Below are 26,760 nucleotides of genomic sequence, written 5' to 3'. Positions count from 1 at the left end.
TTCCTAGATGACAATTTTGCAAAACAGTGTGTACTAAACAGGCTGATGCAGTTAAAAATAGTTGTCATCCTAGCCGTTTTTGAGATATTCTACTTGTCCCGAACCCACGTGTTTACTGCTGTGGGAGGCTAGCTCTTATTCGTAGCCGACTATTGGTATTTCACTATCTACATACTGCAGAGTGATTATGGAAGGTGTATATGCCTGACATCAATTTCAAGAACAACACAAGCCTCAAACACGTAGTTCACAAACATATCCATATCTTTAATTAGTAAACAATAAGAGTTGAAAAAGTCACACCATAGCCTTAAGTTAAGAAATTTTTCAGAAGCCAATTTACGAAACTGGTCCCTGCGACCATTGTGGATTGATAGGCTGCCTTTATTTACCGTGGGAGTACTTTTTCAGACATTATATTTTGCTGTCGATAGCTTTGTGCATCAAGTTTTAAAGTGCATTCGGTAGTTGAAATTTATATAAATAGCAGGTATGTGTGGAATATTGATAAAAACAAGGATCATGTGTTATATCTGCATAATTAAACTTTGCAATCAAAGCTGGATATTATAATTACCAAATTAGAGAATATTGAATCACGTGATCATTTATAAATGTTGTAGGCACAGAATTAAATGGTTTCGTTGAGATAGCATCTTATCCCATCTTTACCCGAACCTTTGTAAAGAGCGTGCCTGTTTATAGAACATCGGGTAAACCTTGGAATAATTACCTGGCTGCAGAACCTAGAAAGGAATTTGTATACAAACCGAGAACATGGTTAATCGTTGTTGCCATTTTAACGCCATTTTTCAGCAATTGATAGGCTATAGATGGTGCCGATATATTTGGTGGAGGAAGAACCCGGGAAAACCCCTGGAAGAACCATCGACAAACGGAAATCTGCTGGCAAGCTTTCTCATGTTTGCGGAGGTTGAGACTCTATCCCATGCAGACAGACTGGAGATGTCAGTGGTCTATTAAGGCAAGCGCCTTAGATCATTCGGCAACCAGAGGGCCCTTTATTGTCCATTAAAGCTGCCAGAAAAAAAGAAAATTGTAAACTCATTTGCCTTTGATATACATATTAAAATATCTGCATTTGCAAACTTTCAAAGTCAACCCGATGATACTTTATTCATCTTTCATAATGACAAAATCCCGACTTACAATGTCTCTATATCTGTGAAAGGTAACTTTTCTTGTAATTAGTGTCGACATTTACAAAGGCATTAAGAAATTAGAACAGGTAAACACTGTTACCCTAGGTAAGATATGGATGAGTGTTTAATGCATGATTTAAATGAATGTTTTCGTTATAAAGTCTTCATTTATTGTTATTTTTATATTCGTAATTTTCCACTGCAACGGTCACACAGTTATATCATACCGTATAAGAAAGGGCCTTTTTGGTGAAGATAAAGAGAAATGTGTTTAGCTGGTCAATAGGGAAGCTTTCTATACGTGTTTTGGATACTATAATGAACAAGTAGACAGAAAAAAATGCTCTGGATGGCTTCGGGTAAAATATGTCAACTATTATGAGCATGTAAACACTTGAAAGACTAATTAAAAATATGATTATTTGTTTAGTGCATTTATACAATTTTGCATACAATTTTTTTTAAACAGGCAATCGATTATAAAGCAAGAAATTTTGTTATCGCTTACGGCTGATAAAAAATGCACTAGAGATAAAATAATTAAAAGCGATTCGGTGAGTAGCAAATCTAAATACAAAAAAGCTATTTCATATTAATTGTATTGTAAAACTGGTGTACGACAAGGAGATTGTTTACCGCCATTTTTAGTTTCAATATGTGTTAATGAGATTTTTATATTGAAAAGTTTGTTGATGATATCGACATTGTGTGATAAAGAGCAGCAGAGGGGGCGAATCCGACATTTTGTCCAATCGTCATTTTGCTTAATTATTACTTCTGCACTCAGCGGATCCGGTGTAGTCAGCGCTGGTAAAAAAAAAAACGACGACGTCGTTGGGGGATCGTCGCGTCGTCATTTGGTTTAATTAACACCTTCTGCGCGTCGATCCCCAGCGTCGTCAGCGTCCGGTAAGCACATCGACGACCGCGTCGATGTCATCGCCCCCCTCTGCTGCTAAGTGGTTATTTACAATGAAAATTATTTACAACTAACCGAATATTTGGTCAAGTCCGATACGATATCGTGTCCGAGGATCATGTAAATTTATCGTTACGAATCCATGTGGGGTCGACTGAGCATGACTAAAAAAGTTTCGAAAAACATTAAAGTCCATGTCACCGCCGCACCATGTCTGCCAAATATTTCGTAGCGTGTGTGTATCAACGCCGTTGAACACAGCAAGAATATTACAGTTGTCTCTAATTACTTTTGGAATCTGAGTGTATCGTTGAGTGACATATATCACGTCAGTGTTTTTATGCCTGCCTCTGGAAAATATCCTAGCTGGGTTTTTTTGATTGTCTAACATAACATCATCGTACACGACTAGATTGTTAACGTCGCCATCAATATCATCAATACCCGGTGCATCATTGATATCCGTAATAAACTCGATGACATTTTTTTTAGCGATCGCTGATGCATTCTCGTTGAAATCTTTCAACACCTCGTAGCATCGTTGATCATCTACGCTAGGAGCAACCAAATACAACTTATCCCACTTCATCCATCTCATTATTAAATTAAGTAATAATTGCGTCTTGCCGGATCCAGATGGTCCGATGATAATCATCCGGATCGAGTTTGGTAACGCTGCAACATGCTTAACTGGTTCTCTTGTTTTAGTCGCCGAAAAATCAATTATATTCATATTTCTATACATAAATTATGGATCTATATTGTGTGAAGTGTAGAGTACGTACTGGCACAAATGATATGACAACCGCTACAACAAGAAATAACAGATCGGCGCTTACTGGTAAGTGTGTACAATGCGGTACAAAGAAATTTAGATTTATTTCTATTAGACCCGGAGATGTTTTAAAAAAAAGCGAGGAGGTGACATCGCAGCCAAATTGGCAAAACTCCCCGGAACACCGTGGGCAAAGTATCCAGGAGAAAAACACCTCCCAGGATATAACTACTGTGGCCCCGGAACACGATTAGATATTAGACTCGATGATCAAAATCAGCCCAAACCCGGTGAGTATCCAATAAACGCTATCGATAAGGCGTGTCATGCTCATGATGTTGCTTACAAAAGTAGCGATCTGCAACAGCGTCATATCGCGGATGTAAAATTAATTCACGCGCTAAATGCTATTCCTGATAAATCCGTGAAAGAAAAATTGGCCTCATGGTTGGTAAAATCGGCTATGAAAGGTAAATTAATGATTGGCGCTGGTAATTAATAACAATCATCCAAGAAAAACGATGGATTCCATCTATTATTCTCCGAGAGGATACTGGAAGGGGAAGGCCGCAATTGGTAAGCTTGCAAGCGCTGCAAAGGTAACAAAGACCACTGCGGCTAATTGGTTATCCAAACAGGCTATATGGCAAATTTATCTACCACCGCCTAAACAAATCAACTTCTCTCGCTTTGATGTCGGCGTGCCTAATGAAGTTCATCAGGCTGATATACTATTTTTGCCGCATGACAACGGTTACAAATACGCGCTAACCGTAGTTGATGTTGCGAGTCGATACAAACAAGCGGAGTCGTTAAAAACAAAGTCGGCAACTGAAGTAGCCGCTGCGTTTGAAAGAATTTATCGAAGAGGCCCTCTGCGCTGGCCAAATCTATTACAAGTTGATCCCGGTAGTGAATTTCGCGGCGCTGTTTTATCAACGCTGAAACATCATAGCGTCGCGATAAGACGAGGTCATACTGCGCTACATCGTGATCAGGCAATTGTTGAACGATTCAATCGGACTCTCGCTGAACGGTTATTTGGATATCAATACGCGAAGGAATTCATCCAAGAAAAACGATCTCGTGAATGGGTTAAAAGGTTGCCAGGTGTAATTGCAGCGTTAAATAACGAGATTACCCGAGCAATCAACATGAAGCCCAGCGACGCGATTAAATACGAGTATATACCCGGAAGATCAAAAATAGATAGCGTTTCCAAGCCGATTCTCGGCGATGTCACTGTCAGATATCTGTATGAACCAGGAGAGCTTGAAGGCGGTAAAAAAAGAGCTACTGATCCTATTTGGAGTGTTACCACACATAACATATCAACGATAACACGATCAACTGGTAGACCACCGATCTATAGACTGGATTCAACTGCTCCTCAGCGCGGATTTACACGCGAGCAACTACAAGTGATACCTAACGATACTCAATTGCCCCCACGTGGTCTTAACTAGCGCCGTTGCGTCTATTGCACTCAAGACAGGTCAACCTCACATTGTTTTTGACATGACCGAGACTGTTATCGATCCTATCCACGGTAAATTGGCGAGTGTCTTTATCCGAATAACGCCAACTCATTATACAATTGCAACTCGCGCAGTGATTATTCTGTTGTTGTCGTAGCGAGATTATTAATTCGGCATCAATATCAAAACGCCGCTGTTTTTTTTTATCCTGTTGGCGGTAACCCGAGAGTTTTCTATCAATGACGCTTGCATCGATGATGTCGTTGTCGTCACTGACTCCGTCAACAACAATTCTTCGAAGCTGATTTATCCTTCGTACTCGGGACACCGCAAGATAGACTAGATTGGACCATTCGATGCGATTATCAACTATCCAAACAATTGTGTCCGTGATGGTTAGTCCCTGCGAGGAATGTATTGTTGTTGCGTATCCTAGCGTCCACGGGGATTTATCAGCACGTAGCGCGTCCTCGACGACGCTGATATCAACGAGCACAATATCATTCAGCACGAGAATTTGTTTTTTTGTCCCCGACGCTGTCGGGGCTGGAATTTCAACTTCAATGTTCTGCCGCCGTGTGTCCGCGGGTCTATAACATAACGGCACTGGACGCGTTGGAAACTTTTCCTTATGCAACGTAAACAACTTCCGCTGAAGTGTGTCTCTGACTATCTTTCTACTCGCTACAATCAAATCGTTTGGTCTCCATGTTTCCCAGAATTCATTCAACGGCGTTTCCGGAATCACCTCGCGGATTATTTCACACTGAACTCTATCCGGCTTTAATCTGATTAGTTTTTTAACCTCGCGCAGTTGTTCATCAAGTGCTCGGTAATCAGTATCGGTTTCTTCATAATAGTCTACGAACCCGCTCAACCACTCATGTGGACCCTCGCCGACAAATGGTGGTGGTTGGCCATGGTCCCCACACATGATTACCGCTGTATTCGCGCGCAGCAACCACTCAAGAAACATTTGTAAAGTATCTAACGAAACAGTACATATCTCATCCCAGATGATAATGTCGGGAATAAATTTTTCACCCATTCGATCAGGAGTCCACGCACCGCCGCTGTATCGAAAAAAGCTGTGATAAGTAACGGCGTCAACATTTCGTTGTTTTATCTCTCGCGCTAGTCTATGGGTCGGTGTAAGCACGATTATACTTGCCCGCGTTCGAAATAATTCAATTGCCCGAGTCGTCTTTCCTGACCCGCCACAGCCGCTTAAATAAACCGTCTTGAGTCTACAAATTGGATCAGAACACGATGGTGCATTAGACCATTCTGACAATTTATCACCGCGTAAGTAGTCGTTCTCAACGGTGACATCTGCTGACGGGGAATAATCGCGTCGTATTTCATTTTTAATTCTCCATGTACCCCAACTCTCGTCCGGACTAGTAAACTCGGCTACGTTTTCCTTATACGCTACGTCAACATAAAATGAATCAACGGCTACTCTAACCGCGGTATCGGGAAATCTATTTATCATCGAGAATAAATTGATAGCGGCATAACCCAGCATAGACGCCCTCAAATGTGGATACGCCGGGCTGTCTCCGTCGCTGTAGGTAACAACTGTACCCAACCTTGTTCCATTGGACAAGAAAGCTGTTTTGCAGTTCACGTATCTATTTTTTGCCACTGCGTCCTTGATTACGAAATCATATTCTGCGTCATCTATAATCAGCCGTGAGCAATATCGTTTGTAATCGCAGTTTTTTCCACCTTGTGTAAACTTACCAATTATTCTTCTACCGAGATCTTTTGCCTCTCTGTTTCGTTGGTTAAATATCCTCCTGGACCATTCGATGATATATTCCTCGTCGGCATCAATGTTTTTTCTGGACTCGTCAATTATGCTATCTAGACGCTCCGGTTCTGGTAACCAGACTTCAGTCTGCGCCCGGTATGATATAATCGCGTCACTGACAATCAACGAAACTAGCATGCTACAATCAATCATATACCGTAGAAGCGCTATTGGCAACCACTTCTTTTCAGCCATGTGTCTACCGATCCAAATATAACAACAGCGATGGAGTCCTGCCGCGAATTCAAATGATACTATGCGAGCGAATCCGGTTAAATCAAAATCAGGCAGTGGTCCATTAATAGCAACACGAGTCATTTCATGTCTGGGGTGTCCAAATCGTTTGAAATACTCAGCGGCGGATCCATACCCGAGAAAACTCGCTGAATAACAGGCAACCATATCAACCGAAATCATAGCGTCGCGGTTGTATTCAGTGTTCCATAGTCCACCGTGATAATATTCCAAACAACTGGATTGTACATCCGGTAGAAATTCCTTGCGCGTTGGTCTCCACGCATTTTTCCTTGCTGCAACATGAGCTACAACCGATGGAATCGTAAAACAATTTGTTAGCAGTTGTTCATTATGCTCTTCAAATTCCATGGCGGTTTTTTTCATCCTGTTGTGAAATGCTTCAGTGCGATATAATTCGCCGTTTGGTCTTACAAACTGATCAAAGGTATCCATGTCGTTTTCAGCGCTGCGAAGTAACCACACTGATACTGGGTCATTTTTACACAAGCAAGCAATAGCATCAAATAGTTTCCTCTCCGCGAGAAAACCGTCCTCTCCTAAAAATTTCCCCGGGATATACTTTACTGTTCTATCCCGTGGAAATATTGTGATCGCGGGCGTCCATGCGTGTTCGTTATGATCAATAATTTTGATTGGGGCCCCATTTGATTTGTACTTTGATTCGTATAATACTTCTCCGGTTATCGTTGTAACGGTTATTGGAAATCTCAACGACGTTTCTAATCTCGCTATGTCGCTGATGGTCGCTCCACGCTCTTTTACGGTTAGTTCCCACTGGTTGATTTTGCTACGTCGTAAATCAGTCAATTTGTTTCCTCGACACGCATTTGCAAAATGCTCTATTATTCGTTCTGCTACACAATTTATCCCCGTTGACTGTTTCATTGGTTTCAGTTTTCCGATATCAGGTTTCTTATTTAACGGATATATTCCATAAACAACTGCTGTTTCAGGATACGCTCGTTCATAGTATGGTCTGTCAATTCCGGTTAACAACCCCGGCTTGGAGTCGCGGCTAACAATGACTGTTTTCATGTCGCTGAGAACTGCTTCAAATTTATCACGTATGATCCAATCACCTGATTCCACCCGGACAATGAATTTTACTCTGAAGAAATACCTTTTACCGTCAAGTTGTGATATTATCGTTGCTGCGCGGTTGTCGTTCATGGTAGCATCAACAACGCCATCAATTCGAAATGTTGACCAACTATGAGATGCACCATCACGTTTGAATTCATTGATACAATCGCGTATTTTATTTAACAGGGTTCTATCGTTTATTAACGCTTTTGGTGTGTCCTTGAGGACTCTATCGAGATTGAACTTAATATTTTTCCGGGGCTTAATTGCTGCTAATCTCTCGAACTCATCCATATAATTAAAACAAGTATTTAAATGAAAGAATATAGTATAATGAATCACTGCAAATGGTTGATGATTGGGTCGACAACCCCGTGCAATAAATCATGTAGAGGTGAATTCTGCGGATATCATTTACAAAGCGTTCGTAATGGTTCTCTTGGCCCCCTACCGTGCTTGGTTTGCCACGTCGGTGTAAGAGGAAAATCCCAGTTGTGTATTAATTGTGGCGGAAAGCGATACAGGGAACTAAAACGCTATTATGACAAACGAATTAAAAACGCCGTCATTGACCCCACCGCTGACTCCGTCATCAAAACCCCCCAAGACTACGTTGAAAGATTCATAATTAAACCAAATAATAAATTAGACAAGTAGTATTATTATACAAATGGACCAAGAATTTCAGCCGCACCCCCTGCTCGTCAATTACGAGGCATCTCGCGACGGTATTGTTAGAAACCGCAGACTGAAGAAGCCGGTTGGATGGAAAAACAATCACGGGTATTTAATGTTTACTGCTGGAGGGAAAAAATATCTCTGTCACAGAATCATCTATGAATGTTTCCACGGATTGATCAAAGATAGTCTCGTTATTGATCACATTGATTCTAATTATCAAAATAACAGACTGTGTAATCTGCAAGCCATCTCTCAGAGTGAAAATAGTAAAAAAGGCCAAACTGGTAAATACTCAAAGAAAGCAAAACCCGTAAAGTCATTTGATACAACAACTTACGAGGAAAAAATATTTCACTCCATGAATGAGGCAGGAAAATATTTTGACATTTGTATCGCCTCAATACAATTTGTTGCAGAACGAATATATCAAACAGCGATCTCAAAAAAGACGGGTCATAGAATTCGATTTTCATATATAACATCAAAGGGAGATAACTCGTTTTGTGATAGCGTCGCATGACAAGAGTTATGTCCCTTGAAGTCCAATTAATGTTGCGATTAATTAATCATTTTACGATGAAAACTAATGAAATACACGCTATTATCTAACAGCTGTATTCTTTTTTTTAATGTTTTATTCAAATATTTGGTTTCATTTAAATGCCGTGAAACACCATTAATAAGTATTTAAGGGTTTAACGATTCAAGGGAATTCAAATTAACACACACCTTGTGACTGACGCCGCTGTATTAGTCACTTTATATACAAGATGACTCGTTATAAGCCTGGGGCTTTCGAAAGCCAATTCAACTAATCAAAACTAACCCACGCTCTTGACCCGGGCGTGTGGTTGTCTTTTGTTCACAATCATGCAACCGGGTTAATTTAATTGGGTTGCTTTTGATTGGTTGAATTGGCCGTAGAGTTCCGCCCCGCCGTTTTATGTTTGTGCTGTCTTGTGCCGTCCCATCATCCATCAATCATTTCATCCTTAATTAAGTACATGTAGTGATGTCCCCCAAGCATATCTTCTGGGCGGTCTACGATGACGTTTGTCACCCTAGGCCTCCCTCCCGGAGATGTATGCTTTGGGGTTCCAAGATGTGAATGTCCTTAATTAAGTATATGTATATGCCTGTAATCTGCCACAACACTCGAGTGGAGATTTACGGCATTGTACTGTCCATGTATGCCTGTAATCTGCCACAACACTCGAGTGGAGATTTACGGCATTGTACTGTCCATGTATGCCTGTAATCTGCCACAACACTCGAGTGGAGATTTACGGCATTGTACTGTCCATACAAAAAACGGGGTCAAAAATGACCCCCAATAATTTTATTAAATTTTATTAAAATTTTTGATATTAGAAATAAGATGTTTTATAAGAATAATGAATATCGAAGACATCAATAATATATTAACTGAGATTTCAAAATTAAAAAATCAAGGAATTGAATTATCTGATGGTCTCGACAGTGAAAAAATATTATCCGATTATGAGATTATTAACGAACAGTCGAAACGGGGGCGTTTTACCCTGGCCCGCGAGTATTTTTTTATAAAACGATTACAACATACGATTAATGAGAACCTGTACCACAATGACGCAAATGCATTCATTGGACTATTCACTGCCGTTGAAATAATACGAAAAAAACTCGGACGTGTTTATGAACGACGCCGGGAGATTTCTAGTAAGATCAAAAACATTAGAAGGATTATAGACGAAAACTCCGTGGAGCCCCCGATGGTACACTCGGCGGAAAATTAGAAAATTGCGGATCAATTTACAATAATGGTAGGTGAATCACTTACTACTCGGCTAGCCAGAGAGCGGCTAGCAGCGCTTAAAAAGTTCATACCGTTACGAGACAGAGTGAGAGAGAAACTTCAAACGCGACAACAAATGCAAACCGATTTTACTGTTGGAAGCGAACAACTCTTTGCCCCGGTAACTAAAGCGACTAAGGATGTTACAGCTGCAACAGAACGAGCAATATACGGGGATATTCCTAAGGAGGGCGAACGGAAAGAGGCGCCTCTTCTTCCTGTACTTGAAAAGATAGCAGCAGAGACAGAACAAACACAGCAACGGATAAAACAACTTTCCAGTGATATAAAAACCCAACGAGAGTATGAACGATTAGCTGATATTGATGATTCTGAACAGGGTGATGTTGGTGAACTTCAAAAAATTTCCACTCAAAAAGGAGTCCCCTTTATAGATAAACTCACTGAAGGGGCTATAGCACAAATAAAACGACCTCAATTACTGAAATCCGACGAGTATAGGGTTTTTGGTAATTTTGCCGCTCAAAGCTATCATTCAAGAAAAAACTTTTTAAAAGACGAGTATAAAAACAGTAATATAAAACGAGATGACTGGGTTAATTGGTTGTATAAAACGAATAAAGAGATTGATCGCTTGGATACAAAAGAATTGGGATATAAAGAATTTAAAAAAGGAATTGATGATTATGATATACGACAACAACAAGAAATACTACAACAGCAAAAAGAAGAAGTCCGAGAAAAACGTCAAAAAAAAGCTGGTTCTAAAAAAACAAGCGGAGAGGGGTATCCAAGTGGTAGTGGTCTAGTTGAAAACGCTAGTGTTACCTGCCCTAATAGTGTTCTCAGTGATATATCACGGCTAGAGGTATTAATTGGAGGAAAACGAGCCGGAAATAACTCTACGGAAATAATCAATGAGGCTGCTGATATTTGCAAGCGGTTATTTGCAGGCGGTATTATGGACATTAATGCATATCGAACGCTCATAGACGAGCTCGTGGATGATTAATTGGAAAACTGGTGTTTTTAATAAGGATGATCATACACTACAACCATGATAAACCAGTACTCGTCTACGTGGTAAACTCGCGATTGCCTATTTACCGCGCGTACTATGGAGATGGTCTCGGTAGCACCATTGCGGGGTTATTTACAAGAATGGCTCCAAAAGTAGCGCCGTTAGCCAAACAATTAGGAATGAAGGCTATTGATGTTATTCGTGATAAGGGTATTAGTGCCATTGGAGATGTTGCCGGAAGGGCGTTTTCTGCCGCACGAGACAAACTAATGTCGTTGGTAAAATCCAGGAGAAAAAAACAGAAACCACCGGTAATGCCATCAACGACAGTGATGCCTGCAAATGTCAGTAAAGTAATAAATAACGCCGTGGAAGAAAAATTAGAGTCGTTGGCGACGACTCAGTCGTTGGCGACGACTCCGTCGTTGGCGACTTCGCCATCCGCCGATGCGGCAACCAACGCGCTCATGAACGCGATAGCGGGAAGTGGTCTACGACGAAAAAATCGCAATTGAAAACATCAACATGATAAATAATAGAATGTTTGCGCGTACCGCTGATCCCGCGTTTGATATGGACGCCCCAGTGCGCAGGGATGATTCTGTCCGTGATTATCAATATTATTCTTATTATGCAGCGCAACCCGACCTACGATCGCGAATTGAACTTCAAGTCCAAGATACCAGTAAATACTTTCTGCCGTGTGAAGCGTTTATCGAAATTGAGGGAGAACTCGTGACAAATGCTGCCGATAATGCACCGTACGCAGATGACCATCGTGTTCGAGTTGGTTTCGTCAACAACGGTATCATGGCGTTATTTGAGAGTGCCAGATATCTTATTGACGGGCGAGAAATTGAATCAATAGAACGCGAGGTTGATGTTGCAACGACGATAATTGGGTTGGCGAGATACTCGGATGATTATACAAGATCGGCGGGCCCATCTATGATGTTTGCGAAGGACGCCGCCGATAATGCTGATCACATTCAGTACATCAACGTGCTGACACCACGAAATACCGCAGCTGACCAGAGCAAAACCAGGTGACAATTTCACTGTTATAAAAAACACCAACAATGATTTCAATCTAGGATTCGCAACACGAGTAGGAATGTTGCAAGGACCACGCCGAAAGTTTTCATGCGCGATTCCACTCCATCACATATTTGGATTCTGCAGAAATGTCAGGAAGGTTATCTATGGGGCTAAGCATACAATCGCGCTGACGCGAAGGGGTGATGATAACAATGCAATATGGCGTGCTGCTGGCGTCGCTGCCGGTAAAGTCATTTTAACTAAAATGGCATTGTGGATGCCGGTGCTGACTCCATCAGTTACCACGGAAGCACGATTGTTAGCATTTATGGAACAGGGAGGGAAATCGTTGTTGAGTTGGCTAGCGGTAACAACTGATGCTAAAGAGGATAACGTCGCCGATACGTTTACATGGCACTTGGCGTCAAAACAGGGTGTTTCAGCCCCGCGTCATATATTCATAGCGCTACAGAATAGGAATCGATTGGGTAATCAAGAACGCAGCCATATGATATTTGATCAATTAGGAGTCAGGGATGTTTCGCTGAGAATAAACGGACAACAGGAACCATCCGAGGATATACAGCTTAATTACGGTGACAACCATATCGCACGTGTGTATCATCGATTGCTGTCATATATGGGTCGTGATCAAAACGTCGACACCGGTTTGCAAATATCACAACTTGATTTTAAAAACCTGTATCCGATTTATTATTTTTCGCTGGAACATCTTGATTTAACGAGACAATCCGTCGTTGATATACACTTCCGAGCTCGTATAGCCCCGAGTAATGTTAATTATAGAGCGGTTGCTGTCATTCTCAGCGATAAATCAATGCTGCTAGAAGGTGTTGGTGGACGAATGAGAATCATTGATGCACCAGTAGAAAACATGTAATTGAAAACACAAACGCGTTTACAATAAAATGTCGTATAGTGTCGTCAGTGTAGAGTTGACTGATGGTCAAGTCAAGAAATTACGATCAAAGTCGGCTAAACAATGCGGAACCACAATAACGCTGAAGCCGTCGCAGATGGCGGGCGGTAATCATAAGATATCGTTGACGGCGCGTCAAATAAAACATTTCAATGATGCGATGAAGAATAAAAAGGGTGTTCAAATAGATTTTTCAGCCGCAGCAATTAAAAACATGGAAAAGACCGGTGGGATATTTCCGCTGTTAGCTGCGATTCCAGCGTTGATTGCCGCGGCCGCACCAGCAGTGGCTAAGGCGGCGGCGTTGGGGGCCGTTGGTACCGCGGCGGGGATGGCATTGAAGAAGGCAACCGGGAAAGGCTACAAAAAAAAACGACCCATGGCCGGAAAGGGTCTAAGACTACCGGGAACCCCGTATTCATGGTACTCGGGAAAGGGTCTAAGACTACCGGGAACCGTTTATTAACTCGGGAGTCAATGACTCCTGAGTTAATGACTCCAATGTCTAATTTTGATTTAATAGACGCCGCAAACGCGTTAGCGATAAAAAACTTCAGAGGTGTTTTCATGAGGGATCAATTACCGGCGGCACCAAGGAATATTGAAACCGGCATAATTAACCTCGATGGGTCCTCCGGAGCGGGAACTCATTGGGTTGCGTACGCGATTGATCCGCGCGCGATCGTCTATTTTGATTCATACGGGTTAGCCTCGCCGAAAGAGTTCATGCGGTATATCCGGGCGTGTTCAGCCCCGGCGTGTTCAGCCCGGGTTTTTTATTCCACGCTGCCAACACAGCAATTAAGTGACCCACCGATATGTGGCCGCGAGGTATTGAACGTACTTGCGGCGATTTCATCATCGCGGAAACCACCTCATGTGGTTGTAAACGAATACACTAGTGGGGTCGTAGAAGCTCAACGGATTTTAGAGAATAACATTTACAATAATAATGATTGATATTTGGGGACGATCGGTTTCGGCGCTGAAAGAATCCACGGAAACAGCCGCCACCGATGACATAAAAAAACTAATTGAGGATGAAATCGCTGATACGTTGAACTTAACCAGTATTGACCCAGATGAAATAGTTGTATTTCAAGACCGCCAGGGTAAATTGAAATCCGGTAATGTGTCACTGAATGATGTTTTAATACGACAGCGTGATGCCGACGAGAACACTATCGCGCTGTATACCAGCGACGGACGACTCAGACCGGGTCGAAATACAGTGGAGATAGAGAGAATGATAGAATTAATCCGAGACGGTGGTATAAGGTTGAATAGATCAATAATCGAACTCGAAGGGCATGTGAAAACAACTATCGATAGATTTTTTGGGTACCCGATAGTATTCGAACCAAATCTTGCAACAATAAAAAATACTATTTTGGAGTTTACGACGCTGTCGGGCCAATTTTACACGTTACGAAAAAATGTTAACAGGATCGATGACAACTTTGATAAATTCCTTGGTAAAAAAAATACCAAGCCGGATGAAATCACAATAACTATAAATGATATCACTGCGTATGGACAGGAAATAGAAACAATCAAAACTGATGTTGCAACAAACAAAAAGGGTGTAGACGCGCATGAACGGGAAATAGAAATAATCGGCGCTAATGTTACAACGATCATAAATAATATAGACGCGCATACACAGGAAATAGGAATAATCAAAACTGATATTGAAGCGAACAAAAAGGGTGTGGACGCGCATACACAGGAAATAGGAACAATCAAAACTGATGTTGAAGCGAACAAAAAAAATGTAGACGCGTATTGGCGGGGAATAGGATTAATCAAAACTGATGTTGCAGCGAACAAAAAAGGTATAGACGTGCATACATATGAAATAGGAACAATCAAACTTGATGTTGCAGCAAACAAAAAAAGTATGACCGAGAATACACGGGAAATAGAAACAATCAAAACTAATGTTGCAGCGAACAAGAATAATATAGACGCGCATTGGCAGGAAGTAGGAATAATCAGAACTGATGTTGAAGCGATTAAAGACGGGCTACCGAGAGTAGCAGAGCAATTTGAAAAAATAAAAATCCCTCATGAGAACATCATCAACACAGTATACACAATTCGGCATGGATCATTCGATTGGACTCCTACACAGAATACAGTAAATATCACCGCAACTGTTAAGGGTATTTATCAATTGACACTGATTTCAATGATGCAGTTTAATATATTATCGTCGAGTTCATCCGGGTTTAACAATACAATATCAACAATTATAGACAAGAACGCAACTGAAAAGTTTACAATTTATGCCGTTGATAGAAATCTAGCCGGGGCAAACATTACATGGTATGTGGAATTTGTAGCGAATCTAAGTAATTAAAAACACTAGTTCTTTTAAAATAAAAATGACCACCAAGGAAATTGAATCAGAGGTATCACCGACGTCGCATCAATATCGATTCGATACCGCAAAAGAATTATCCGCGAATTTGAAAACGCTTTCCGAACAATACCGTATAAAAATAAAAAAATACCGCAGAAAAATAACCGCCATCGACGCGGTCGTGTACTCGGTATCGGGTATAGTAGCTGGCGCCGGTGTTATTTTATCCACGGCGACCACGATGACCACGATAGCCCCGATCGCTGTTCCAATCGCTGTCTCCGCGATGACAACAGTTGCTGGAGTCGCCAACGCAATCACTAAGAAGATATCATCGTGTTTTCAAAAAAAACTCAACGAGTATACAGTAAAACATCAAATAGTATCCGACGCATACTCGAAATTATCCGGGTTGATCTCGTTGTCAATTGATAATTTGTTCGTATCCGATGTTGAATTCTCCACAATGGTCCAGTTGTATAGCTCCGCGATGTCAAAAATCGAGGATTTTCAACTGGAAGCCGGAACCACCTGGTTGCTGAAATTAGACACTAAAGACAACGAATAATAATAATGTCGCTGAACCCCGAAGGGTTTCAATTACTTCAGCGGATCGCGGAGAACACCACTCCGGTACAAACAAATATGATATCAATAACGTCAACGAAACCCGAATTCAGTGTGAACTTCCCGTCGCCGGTTCCAGTGAAGGAAATAGCGCTGGCAAAATTGCGAGTATATCACAGTTGGCCTAATATTCGAGCGGACGCATTTAACGGACAACAACCTAATAACTCGCTGGTTTTTGCACGGAAAAATAAACCCGATGGGACCCCAGACTGGGAGGAGGTTACAATACCAACTGGGTCATACCAAATAGAGCAAATCAATAAAGAATTTCAACGCAGAATAAAATCGATCACAGGAAAGGAATCAAAAATCGCTATTACGGTTCATGAACCGACGTTATCATCGACGATTGAAATAAGCACACCGGGGTATATGGTTGATATTTATAACAGCTCAATAAGAACCATACTAGGATGGCCTAAGAATCCACCCGCGGATTTGCACACAAATGTGCAATCGTATCATGAGATTAATCCCAGTTATCTGAATGATTTGTCTATTATAAGAAACACGTTATTACCCAGCGAGTTTATATTTCAAGACAGGAATACCATGCAATGGTTTTTTCCGTATAAGAAAACTCCTGAATTGTCAGCCAAGGTCACAGTTCGTTTAGATGATATCACTGGTGCGTTTGCCGAGATTAATCGTAATTACCAATCACAACTAGAACAGCTACGGAAAACAAAAGCACGAAAACACGTTGAGGTGTTAAATCAACTTATATCAGACATGGAATATATTAATGAGCGAATCGTTAAGACAATATCCGATAGCAGCGATGATAATAAACAAAAATTCCTAACCGGGTATAATATCACAGAAGCCGATTTACCCGATTTCAAGTTTCCAGGATACAACGCGCCAGAACTAAGAAAGTCTCTTAATGATTTTCTCGGTCCATCAACTTATATCCTCAGACACGATAACGGAGATGGTGGTAGGCATATTGCTCCATACAACGTAAATATCGCATCGGTGATAGCAATCAATCTAGTGTGTGATGTTATCGAAGGGAGTTACCAGGTAGATATCAATCAATCAAATCAAGCTCAACAGGGGTATATCCTTTATTCATTTTCACCAACAGCCCCTCCGGGATTTTTAATCGTTGAGAATCCGATTAATCCGGTCTATATGCGATGCCATGATCGGTTTTTAACGAGAATTAATTTTAAACTCACCGATCAGTCAAACAACCTAATTGATCTACAGGAGGAGGAGTTAGTGATCACTCTGTTTGTAAGATCATTGTAAATAACCACTTAGCAGCAGAGGGGGGCGATGACATCGACGCGGTCGTCGATGTGTTTACCGGACGCTGACGACGCTGGGGGATCGACGCGCAGAAGGTGTTAATTAAACCAAATGACGACGCGACGATCCCCCAACGACGTCGTCGTTTTTTTTTTTACCAGCGCTGACTACACCGGATCCGCTGAGTGCAGAAGTAATAATTAAGCAAAATGACGATTGGACAAAATGTCGGATTCGCCCCCTCTGCTGCTTAAAGATGTTCTCAGAATTGTATAGTTGACTATGTTGTAATATTTTCAAGAAGTTATTAAAGTTTGCAAAATGGATTAGATGCACGAATTGAATTTTTTCTGAAATGTTGTTGATGTTTTTGGTGGTGGTTTAACGCAAGTTTACACCATAATATTACATGGCGCCTAGGATAACTGGTTCAGGAAGAACTTGGAAAACCCGGTAAGAACCATTGACCCACGGTAAGTTACTGGCAATTATTCTCACATACCCACATTAACCTAGTCCGGGACTCAAACACACGCAGATAGAGGTGATCAGTAAAGGGGTGCACTTTAGAGCAGTTAGCCACCAGCGGCCCTGTTTGAAATAAAAATTTATAATAAATTCGTCTAAGACTAAGGTTATAATTTTACACAAATCACAAAAGGTTTCTTTTCATGATGGAACTGAACATAAAGTTGTGAGTAAATTTGTATTATCAGGACTTGTTTGTACGACAGTTGGCAAGTTCACTGAGGGTAAAAGAACAATTAGCATGACAAACAATGCAGTCTTTATTTACATTAAATAAATAATTATACAAATTTTCTGATAGACCGTCGATAATTGTATGGAATTTATCTGATTCCTTATTGCTCTATTTCATTTATATTTTTCAGAGGCGTGGAGATGTAAATCAGCCACTGTTGTTTAATGGTTGTTTCGTTTTTTGTTTCTTTTTTTTTTTTTTTTTTTAACTATTTGATTTGTGAAACAGTCAATAAAGAATGACATTGTGTATAGCGAATTGCGAACACCTCACTAGTGGATGGGCTTAGCTATAGGCACTACCATATGGCGATTGAACGTGTCGTGATATTTCATTTTACATTAGAATTCTAAAGTAACACAGAATACACGCGCTAGCATGTAGATAAATATTACTGGAATCGTCCAAATGTGGCTATATTTATTGATCTGCTTTTCAAGTAAATGTCCTAAAATGAATTGCATTCGATGTTACAAATGATTCGTTGTATTTCTCTCTCTCTCTCTCTCTCTCTCTCTCCGGTGGATATTCAATCCTACATACCTACAGGTATAAGCATGCGATGAATATTTCAGCATAAATATATGATATTTCTAGAACTCTTTCCTTAACTTACACTATTCTATACTCCTTGACTGATGATGTCAAGTTATGTATCATCAAAAAGATGTAACACGCCTGACTCCAATACATTTAGAAGTTCCCACTTCAAAATGTTCAAAATGCTCAAAGGACCTTTTACGGCAATTTAGTCATTTACATTTTTTTCTCCGTTTGCAGCAGAATAAATTGAATTTTGCAAAATGAAAATGAACTCTTTTTGTCCTATATATGATATTATGTTGAGATCCGTTCATCCTTTTCAAACATTTGCGTCGATAGTCTTTACTATGAAAGTCGCCAAGATGGATATATTGCGATGCAACTAGGTTGCATCTGGATATTTGCATAGTGACGATGAATTCACGTTAAGGAGACTGACAAATCATCAAGATACACAAGGAACAGTTTATAAAGCCTGTAAAATCATCAAGATACAAACGGAACCAGTTTATAAAGCCTGTCAAATCAACCAAATACACAAGGAACAGTTTGTAAAGTCTGTCAAATCATCAAGATACACAAGGAACAATTTTATAAAGCCTGTCAAGTCATCAAGATACACAATGAACCGGTTTATAAAACCTGTCCAATCATCAGGATACACAGTGAACCAGTTTATAAAGCCTCTCAAATTATCAAGATACACAATGAACCAGTTTATGAAGTCTCTCAAATTATCAAGATACACAAAAAATGAACCAGTTTATAAAGCCTGTCAAATCATCAGGATACACAATGAACCAGTTTATAAAGCCTGTCAAATCATCAAGACACACACGGAACCAGTTTTAAAGACTGTGAAATCATCCGATTATGAATTTACACGAGGAACCTGTCTATGATGCTGTCAGAGAATAGGGTACACAATGAATCAGTTTGAAATGATGTCAGATGATAGGGTACACTATAAATCAGTTTAAAATGATGTCAAATGATAGGGTACACAATGAATCAGTTTAAAATGCTGTCAGAGTATAGGGTACACAATGAATCAGTTTAAAATGATGTCAGATTACAGGGTACACAATAAATCAGTTTAAAATGATGTCAGATTATAGGGTACACAATGAATCAGTTTAAAATGCTGTCAGAGTATAGGGTACACAATGAATCAGTTTAAAATGATGTCAGATTACAGGGTACACAATAAATCAGTTTAAAATGATGTCAGATTATAGGGTACACAATAAATCAGTTTAAAATGATGTCAGATGATAGGGTACACATTGAATCAGTTTAAATGAGGTCAGATTGTAGGGTACGCAATGAATCAGTTTAAAATGATGTCATAGTATAGGGCACACAATGAATCAGTTTAAAATGATGTCAGATTACAGGGTACACAATGAATCAGTTTAAAATGATGTCAGAATATAGGGTACACAATGAATCAGTTTAAATGAGGTCAGATTACAGGGTACACAATAAATCAGTTTAAAATGATGTCAGATCATAGGGTACACAATGAATCAGTTTAAAATGATGTCAAATGATAGGGTACACAATGAATCAGTTTAAAATGATGTCAGATTATAGGGTACACAATGAATCAGTTTAAATGAGGTCAGATTATAGGGTACGCAATAAATCAGTTTAAAATGACGTCAGAGTACAGGGTACGCAATGAATCAGTTTAAAATGCTGTCAGAGTATAGGGCACACAATGAATCAGTTTAAAATGATGTCAGATTACAGGGTACACAATAAATCAGTTTAAAATGATGTCAGATTATAGGGTACACAATAAATCAGTTTAAAATGATGTCAGATCATAGGGTACACAATGAATCAGTTTAAAATGATGTCAGATTACAGGGTACACAATAAATCAGTTTAAAATGATGTCAGATGATAGGGTACACATTGAATCAGTTTAAATGAGGTCAGATTACAGGGTACGCAATAAATCAGTTTAAAATGATGTCAGAGCATAGGGTACGCAATGAATCAGTTTAAAATGCTGTCAGAGTATAGGGCACACAATGAATCAGTTTAAAATGATGTCAGAATATAGGGTACACAATAAATCAGTTTAAAATGATGTCAGATTATAGGGTACACAATAAATCAGTTTAAAATGATGTCAGATTATAGGGTACACAATGAATCAGTTTAAAATGATGTCAGATTACATGGTACACAATAAATCAGTTCAAAATGATGTCAGATTATAGGGTACGCAATGAATCAGTTTAAAATGCTGTCAGAATATAGGGCACACAATGAATCAGTTTAAAATGATGTCAGATTACAGGGTACACAATAAATCAGTTTAAAATGATGTCAGATTATAGGGTACACAATAAATCAGTTTAAAATGATGTCAGATTACAGGGTACACAATAAATCAGCTTAAAATGATGTCAGATGATAGGGTACACATTGAATCAGTTTAAATGAGGTCAGATTATAGGGTACGCAATGAATCAGTTTAAAATGATGTCAGATTATAGGGCACACAATGAATCAGTTTAAAATGATGTCAGATTACAGGGTACACAATGAATCAGTTTAAAATGATGTCAGAATATAGGGTACACAATGAATCAGTTTAAATGAGGTCAGATTACAGGGTACACAATAAATCAGTTTAAAATGATGTCAGATCATAGGGTTCACAATGAATCAGTTTAAAATGATGTCAAATGATAGGGTACACAATGAATCAGTTTAAAATGATGTCAGATTATAGGGTACACAATAAATCAGTTTAAATGAGGTCAGATTATAGGGTACGCAATAAATCAGTTTAAAATGACGTCAGAGTACAGGGTACGCAATGAATCAGTTTAAAATGCTGTCAGAGTATAGGGCACACAATGAATCAGTTTAAAATGATCTCAGATTACAGGGTACACAATAAATCAGTTTAAAATGATGTCAGATTATAGGGTACACAATAAATCAGTTTAAAATGATGTCAGATTATAGGGTACACAATAAATCAATTTAAAATGATGTCAGATTACAGGGTACACAATAAATCAGTTTAAAATGATGTCAGAAGATAGGGTACACATTGAATCAGTTTAAATGAGGTCAGATTACAGGGTACACAATAAATCAGTTTAAAATGATGTCAGAGCATAGGGTACGCAATGAATCAGCTTAAAATGATGTCGGATTACAGGGTACACAATGAATCAGTTTAAAATGACGTCAGAGTACAGGGTACGCAATGAATCAGTTTAAAATGCTGTCAGAGTATAGGGCACACAATGAATTAGTTTAAAATGATGTCAGATTACAGGGTCACAATAAATCAGTTTAAAATGATGTCAGATTATAGGGTACACAATAAATCAGTTTAAAATGATGTCAGATCATAGGGTACACAATGAATCAGTTTAAAATGATGTCAGATTACAGGGTACACAATAAATCAGTTTAAAATGATGTCAGATGATAGGGTACACATTGAATCAGTTTAAATGAGGTCAGATTACAGGGTACGCAATAAATCAGTTTAAAATGATGTCAGAGCATAGGGTACGCAATGAATCAGTTTAAAATGATGTCAGATTACAAGGTACACAATAAATCAGTTTAAAATGATGTCAGATTATAGGGTACACAATGAATCAGTTTAAAATGCTGTCAGAGTATAGGGCACACAATGAATCAGTTTAAAATGATGTCAGATTACAGGGTACACAATAAATCAGTTTAAAATGATGTCAGATTATAGGGTACACAATAAATCAGTTTAAAATGATGTCAGATTACAGGGTACACAATAAATCATTTTAAAATGATGTCAGATGATAGGGTACACATTGAATCAGTTTAAATGATGTCATATTATAGGGTACGCAATAAATCAGTTTAAAATGATGTCATAGTATAGGGCACACAATGAATCAGTTTAAAATGATGTCAGATTACAGGGTACACAATGAATCAGTTTAAAATGATGTCAGAATATAGGGTACACAATGAATCAGTTTAAATGAGGTCAGATTACAGGGTACACAATAAATCAGTTTAAAATGATGTCAGATCATAGGGTACACAATGAATCAGTTTAAAATGATGTCAAATGATAGGGTACACAATGAATCAGTTTAAAATGATGTCAGATTATAGGGTACACAATGAATCAGTTTAAATGAGGTCAGATTATAGGGTACGCAATAAATCAGTTTAAAATGACGTTAGAGTACAGGGTACGCAATGAATCAGTTTAAAATGCTGTCAGAGTATAGGGCACACAATGAATCAGTTTAAAATGATCTCAGATTACAGGGTACACAATAAATCAGTTTAAAATGATGTCAGATTATAGGGTACACAATAAATCAGTTTAAAATGATGTCAGATTATAGGGTACACAATAAATCAGTTTAAAATGATGTCAGATTACAGGGTACACAATAAATCAGTTTAAAATGATGTCAGAAGATAGGGTACACATTGAATCAGTTTAAATGAGGTCAGATTACAGGGTACACAATAAATCAGTTTAAAATGATGTCAGAGCATAGGGTACGCATTGAATCAGTTTAAAATGATGTCGGATTACAGGGTACACAATGAATCAGTTTAAAATGATGTCAGATTACAGGGTACGCAATGAATCAGTTTAAAATGATGTCAGAAGATAGGGTACACATTGAATCAGTTTAAATGAGGTCAGATTACAGGGTACACAATAAATCAGTTTAAAATGATGTCAGAGCATAGGGTACGCAATGAATCAGTTTAAAATGATGTCGGATTACAGGATACACAATGAATCAGTTTAAAATGATGTCAGATTACAGGGTACACTATAAATCAGTTTAAAATGATGTCAGATTATAGGGTACACAATGAATCAGTTTAAAATGATGTCAGATTACAGGGTACACAATAAATCAGTTTAAAATGATGTCAGATTATAGGGTACGCAATGAATCAGTTTAAAATAATGTCACATTATACGGCACACAATGAATCAGTTTAAAATGATGTCAGATTACAGGGTACACAATGAATCAGTTTAAAATGATGTCAGATTACAGGGTACGCAATGAATCAGTTTAAAATGATGTCAAATTACAGGGTACGCAATAAATCAGTTTAAAATGATGTCAGATTATAGGGTACGCAATGAATCAGTTTAAAATAATGTCACATTATACGGCACACAATGAATCAGTTTAAAATGATGTCAGATTATAGGGTACACAATGAATCAGTTTAAAATGATGTCAGATTACAGGGTACGCAATAAATCAGTTTAAAATGATGTCAGATTATAGTGTACGCAATGAATCAATACAAAATGATGTCAGATTATAGGGTACGCAATAAATCTGTTTAAAATGATGTCAGGTTATGCAGATACATGAGAAACTACGGCATGATAAATATAAATGATTAATTACGCAAACATACAAAAAGTGTTTTCAAGTTATTTCAAATTATATCCAAAGTAAATCTAAACTTTCTACCAACTATCTAAATTTCGTGTCACCTGTCACATAACCAGACTGGTCTAAACGACATGTTAGGTACGAGCTATTACAGCTTTCACAGGTGAAAACATCAAAATCTAGTGACAGCTAGTGCAGAGGAAAATTCGTCAGTATCAGAAGAGAAAGTTTTAAAAAAATATACCAAAAATACGCGTTACATTTCCTTAAAACCAGTTTGTCAAAAGCAATTACTTTCCTTTAAATTCGGAATTGTATATCAATAATAATATTTGCTTCCAGTTTGTCCTTCAGTCGACATTTGACGACCATATTAGTACAAATCCTTTCCTTTATAACTTCATTCTAATATGAATGTTCTAGTTTTTGCGCACTTTTTCAGTTCCCTACAAAATAAGATTGCCTTTATATATATTTCACTTACGATCTTAAATGATTAATACAAGTTTCATTTTCTTTAGAGTTCTACACATGTTTTGAAAGTAGGAATTCGTTTTAGTCATCTACTGTAGCCAAAATGCTAATACGACGGTAAAAAGAAGTCAGTCATTTTCTTTCCGTTGAAATCTGAATAAAAGGTTCATTCAACTATTTGTACGTGCATTTTTTTGACAAGCTAAAGCCATTAGCGTTCCTACTCACTCAAACATATTTTTATTCAGCTTTATGTGGATTGTTCAGAAAAGCTCTTATCTGCTATTTGTTTTCGACTAGATATAACTAGTCACTAGTAGGAATCATTATTACGTGTTATCTGGCTTTCAGAAAACTACACGACGCCGCAGTAAATGGTACAATAAAATTAAATGTCGACGAAGAAAACAAATCAAGTTGAAAACGTGCAACAAGATTGACATTGAACCGTCATAAAATCGATTCATTGTTTGACAGACTGAGAAGCAAGATCAAAATCAGGTTGGATGCAAAAATTAAATTAATTTTACTGTTCAAGACCATTGAGTCGTCAAAATGGACACACACAAACACACAATGACCATTGTAACAGAAAGTAGCAACATGAGCTATTTAGTAAAATCAACAAATAGTTTATTTCCCTATAATGCAAAGTTGAAATTCAAGACATTTACAGTATAGTGAATTAAATCCCAAACAATCCCACATGTTCTGTCCCAAAGCCATAAGTATAGAATGTTCCGAATAAATTCCAACAACCTTGAATTTCATGATGTACCACAACGATATAATCCAAAATATTTCTTGAATGAGTCCTTAATAATCCCGACGTAGTTTCTTAGTCCTAAAAGTCAATGAGCACTTTGAAGTTCCAATAAATAATTTAAACAAATATTTCCTCTAAAATTATAACTGAACACAAAGTGTAAACTGTGATTATAGATTCCCAAAAGACCGGTATTAAAACAGGAATGAATAATTGTTTATCAAATATTATACTTCCCAAAGGAAAAAAACAGTCTTGAGCTAAGATCCGAGCAAGCTTCTTTTAATAAAATGACAAAAGTGAGGTAGGCAAAAACAGTACCCTCAAAACACAGGCAAATGTCTAGCGTACAATATAAATTTAATATAACAATATACAAAGGTGTATATGTGTTCATTCAAAAGGAAAGCAGTAATTTATCCCTATTTTACTCCTCCTAGATCTTTATTCTAAAAGTATAATAAAACTACCTGAACATCACCCATGACGATGACTCAAAAGTGCCATATGGAATCATGTATGGATATATTGATGATTTCTTGTTAAATTAAGAAATAGGTTGTCTATAGAGTGACACGTGTATTTATTCACACACAAACACACACACACACACACACACACACACACACACACACACACTCACACACACATACACACACACACACACACACTGAGTTTCCCATTCACTCGAGCTATACAAATTAAAAATCAAACCGCAACTAAATATGTTGATTGGAAATAGTATGTGAACAGCTGGAAAACATAAAGAGGTATTAATACTATGTGCCAATATGTATACAAATTAAAGCACATGGAAATATTTTTTTTCTTCTTCTCTTTTCATTGGTTTTACCTGAGTAAGGTGAGTATTCCTTCGTTCTTGACTTGGCATATTTAAAAATAATTCTGATGCTTTGGCAGTTAATTTTGGTTTAGTACGGGTGAATTCCGTTGTTTATATTAGAGCTCAGGGATTTACAATAAAGGTAAGGTTCTAAAAGAACTGGAAAAACATATAGGCACGCAAGTCCACAGATATACACACATAGTCAAATAAACACAGAATGTGATAATTTTAATACAATGTGCGTATACTTTTATATGAAAGAACAATTATCAGTGACCATAGAGCGTACAGATGTCTCAATGTTCATCCCTCCTCTCCATTTTAAATTTGCATCATGATGAGCTGACCTACCGACTTTCTAATCAAGCAATCAAATATTCATATACAACATATTTCTTTCACTTAAAATTATATGTATATATTTTTCTGTCTGCCTGTCTGTCTGTCGCTCCGTATGTATATTTGTGAATATATGTATGTATGTATGTATGTGTGGTGGGTGGGGGTGGAGGTGGGTATGTATGTATGTATGTATGTATGTATGTATGTATGTATGTATGTATGTATGTAAAAATAGATTGACGAAAGTTTGTGATTTTTGACTCATCTGTGCAAATTATGCATGAAATACATCGGATTGAAGTGGCGCGGGAGAAGCGTGTTTACGTCTGCAAATGTGTTTCTGTTTCTGCCATTGAATGTTTGAAATCATAATGTGGGGAAAATATGAA

The sequence above is a fragment of the Sinohyriopsis cumingii genome, chromosome 7 (genome assembly GCF_028554795.1).
Source record: "Sinohyriopsis cumingii isolate HCF-2022 chromosome 7, ASM2855479v2, whole genome shotgun sequence".
NCBI classification, from domain to species: domain Eukaryota; kingdom Metazoa; phylum Mollusca; class Bivalvia; order Unionida; family Unionidae; genus Sinohyriopsis; species Sinohyriopsis cumingii.
Note: the sequence above shows the minus strand (reverse complement) of the source record.